This window comes from Pezoporus occidentalis, unplaced genomic scaffold (assembly GCF_034315485.1).
Source record: "Pezoporus occidentalis ecotype Australia unplaced genomic scaffold, CSIRO_AGI_Poc_V1 ctg214, whole genome shotgun sequence".
Taxonomy (NCBI): Eukaryota; Metazoa; Chordata; class Aves; order Psittaciformes; family Psittacidae; genus Pezoporus; species Pezoporus occidentalis.
The window spans coordinates 845,301-849,273 of record NW_026914007.1 but is presented as its reverse complement, the minus strand read 5'-3'; the positions used below and the strand labels follow the sequence as shown (position 1 = coordinate 849,273).

Sequence of the window (3,973 nt, the reverse complement as noted above, 5' to 3'; positions counted from 1 at the left end):
AGCTAGATCACTCCTTCAAAAAGCGCTTACATAGGTAGTGGGCGCCATAATGAGTGACTGGGAAAACTTGACATAGATCAGTGGCAGAACTGGGAGTAAGCCTCAGTTCCCTGACCTTCCGTTCTCTGGAACAAAGCTCTAAAGCAGGAGCTTAAAGGAGGACGAGACAGCACGGTCACTGAGGTGCCAGTTTATCACAGAATCACAGAATCCTAAGGGTTGGAAGGGACCTCAAAAGATCATCTAGTCCAACCCCCCTGCAAGAGCAGGGTAACCTAGAGTACATCACACAGGAACTTGTCCAGGCGGGCCTTGAATAACTCCAACATAGGAGAGTCCACAACCCCCCTGGGCAACCTGTCCCAGTGATTCATTAATGTGTGCTGTTATTCATTCAGTTATGGTACCATACACTCACCCTGTCTAGGCAGTTCTGATAAGTGATCATGCTCAATACTGCAGAAACTACAGATAAAAGAGAACAGCTATGCTCTGCCCAGGAAAGCTTCTGGTCTCAAACTAATTCCTGATATTCCTCGTGCAAGAGGGAAGAGGCACACAGGAATAAAAACATCTAAGTGCTGCTGTAAGGGCTAGGGCTCAGGCCTCTGGGTCTAACTTGAGGTGCTTGTTCACTAGCTCTTCTTATTTTTCTTTTGCTAGCCTTGTGCACAAGCATGAAAAAATGAAGTTTCTTAAGAACAATATGCTGTTCTTATTAAATTGCAAAGGAAGTCTGCAATATACCTAAGTCAAGCCTTTAGCAGACCCGTGAGGTTTCATATTATCCTATGCTTGAATGAGGCAGATGACTGGAGCAAAAACCAGCTAATGACATAAAAGCATTCTTCTACTTTCAGTCTCTCTTAATTAAGGACTTGGTTAATGTTTCAGTGCTGGGAATTATAAAGCTTCATCAGGGAGGTTAATATGTTTTTTATTTTATCTTTCAGCTGACAGGAGAAAAAAAAAATCAAAACAAAAAAGAGAAGGCGATTAAGTCATGTGCCAGTCAGAATCCCACAGTGAAGGCAGTATCAGGACATACCAAAGACCACTGCTGCACATGGTGGATTTAGCAGCTATTTCCAAAGTCAGATTTCTGAGCAGATGAGACTTTTGTCTGCCAGTTTAGACACATGGGTTTTATTCCTTGAATTCACACAAATAACCAAGACAGCTCTATACTAGATTAGCTACAAAAGATCTCTACGTTATTAACCATTTCAGAATCACTTGCGCCTACCTTGCTAGTGTTAGAAGAGAGTGACTATGGGCCTGATCTTGTACCGCAATTCGGCAGTCTTGTAAAGGAGGAAAATAACAAGTGCTGTAAAAAGTTATGTTCACACAGAACATGGGCTGCAGTTCAAAAGACCACTTTAATACATACCCAAGATCTACAGACCTCAATTATTTCTAAACTCCGGATTGATATACTTAACTTCTCTGCCTATACATTGTAAGAATAAATCACTCAATTCTATTACTGTGTTTTGCGTGAAATGAATGTTAAATATTTTCATAAATACAGGCTGTTTTTTAAAAAAGAAAATAGTGTGTTAAAATACAGTATTTCTTTTAATAGAATAGAAATGGTGAAACTTCAAAAATAATACCTCTAGAGAGTGAGTCCCTTTTCACCGTGATATAAGGCTGGCACTTTAAGCCATTAGGCTTTACAATCTGTAATGACCTTTTAGAGAAATTTACAGCAGATAAGTTAGTTATTCAGAAGTTTTGCTGCTGCTTTCCATAGTACAGAGTTAAAAAGAATTATTTTTTTTTTTTAATACAAGTATTTAGACCTAAATTCTTGGTCTGCTTCTTGTTTCATAAGAAGTTTAATGGGCAGACTCTGCCCCACCAGAACAGCTCAGCTGGCATGAGAAAGGTCTTTTGAGTAAGTATAAACTACTGGAGGATCAGGTTGGATCTGACACACTGCAGATCCATCAGCATCTTCCAGTACCAATACAGCTAGGGAGAAGGGCAGGTCTAAGGCAGAGGAATCTATGACCCTCCAGGGAAAGTGTACACCTTTTCTAGGAGAAGCCTCCTTTCTACTTCTCAAAACTTTCCCAGGATCAAGTGAGATGTGTTCTTCCACTTGTATGGCCAATCTTTCTCAACAGTGATGTAAAATTTCAGTTCATACTGAAGTTGAGCAAAAGTTCAGGACTGCACCTCTAGCCCAACCTCTCTGAGTAGGTCAACACATGGACTGTGACTCTGCCACCTCTTCACACAGCAGTATCCATGCAGAGTTCCCAGAGTCCTTTCAAGTAAGCGGAAAAGAAGCCTTACACCACCACCTCCACCACCCTCCAAAACCCTTCAAACCCACCCTAAACTTTATTAGTTGTGACTTTTCTGTACGTCCTTCTCTAAAGTTCATTGCTACTGCAATGTTTTCCTACAGGTAGTCCTGCCTGTTATTTCGTACCTTGGTGGGTGCAGTAGGTACACCTGAAAAACAAATCTGGCATCCAGACATCTGCTTCAGTTGTTTTATGGAGGAATCCAGTGAGACAGCGCCTGGTTCTGGAGTGACACATGGAGCTCTCGGGCTTGTTGCCACATCCACTGTTACGATCAGAGATTATTGCTCCCAGCCTGATGTCAAGCAGAGACTAATCAAATGTGAGATGGGTGAACAGAGGCAGAGTCATGGAGCTGGCTCTTCATAATCTGTTACTATTGATCTTCTTTGTACTGCAGCAGCACACAGGGGTCCCAATCATGGAACTAGACCATAGCATATTGTCCAAAAATCTCAGTGCCTTTCTTCAACATGATACTTTATTCACTGTCTTGCTGCTGAAGAGACCAGGCAGAATTAATAGTCTGAGGTGGAGATACATGAACTGAAAAGATAAACTGAAATATCAGGCTCATACTGCTTTGTGATGACAATATGCTGGGATGCTGCCAGTGTTCCCCATGTTTTGTGGCTCCCGCTGACTCTACTTGGAATGGGTGACATTTGCCAGGTCTTCATAACATCATTCTAACAACATATCATCTAAAAATGTTGATTCTGTAGGAAAATGGCTGCTGACACAATAGCAGTAGGTGCACGAAAGGGATATGTCATGGTTGCTGAACCCACAGTGGAGGAATTTCAGCTACTCCCATATCACACATCCAGTGAGGGTCTGTTGCACTGGACTATCTTTTGCACATGATTTCATCAGCATGCAGTTCAGTCTGAATCTAATAGTGATAATCTTCTTCCATTAATTTGTGAGAGGAGAAAACACATCCACAAACCAGAGATTAATATTTTACATTTTTTAAGTAAACCCGTGCTGTGAAATTACAAGGTTTCTTTCCAAATCCAAAGACAGAAACAAGTTCAATGAAGATGAAAGTCACTGAAGATCTTCTGATAAAAGCAGGAAGGTGGAGGCTCTAATGAACGCATACACTACAGTGCACATCTTGCCAACATTTCTTAATGAATAATATGTGCACTCAGATGAGAATAATATTGATTGAGGTCTGCAGGGAAAGTTCTCTAGGAAAAAATTTTATTCTAGGAGCAGAGTTCTCTGTGGAAGATTTTGATCTTTTCCTGCTGCAACCTTTCTCCTCCCCTCTCTTTGTGCTACCCAAAGCAACTGACAGCCAAAAAATGAAAAGCCTGCCCTGCATCTAATGTATCTATCAGATCCAGAAAGAAATGTATATACTGTTACTAAGAATGGCTGCACCATTCTCCTTAGCTGGTAGGGGACACAGCAGTGTGTAATTAGGACTGGATTACTTTACTCAGAACTGGAACAGGGAGCAGATGTCATGCATTAATATTGGCATTTGATTTCACACACTTTCTCTACCGTGTTTGCAAAACAATTTGCCTTCCTATCTTGGATCTTGCCTTGCGTTTACCCTCAGGTTGCTGTAATGCAAGAAAAATTCACCAATGACACTATGGGTGTACATGTAGAAGGACAGGCCTATACAGAGT

General features: G+C 41.2%; 1 long non-coding RNA gene across 1 annotated transcript; it reads left to right on the top strand.

Moving 5' to 3' along the window:
- Nucleotides 1–365: 365 nt before the first annotated feature.
- Nucleotides 366–2,819, top strand: LOC134164270 (uncharacterized). Its single transcript, XR_009965083.1, has 2 exons — nt 366–1,286; nt 2,464–2,819. It is a non-coding gene; the product is annotated as an uncharacterized LOC134164270 (long non-coding RNA).
- The last annotated feature ends 1,154 nt before the right edge of the window (nt 2,820–3,973 follow it).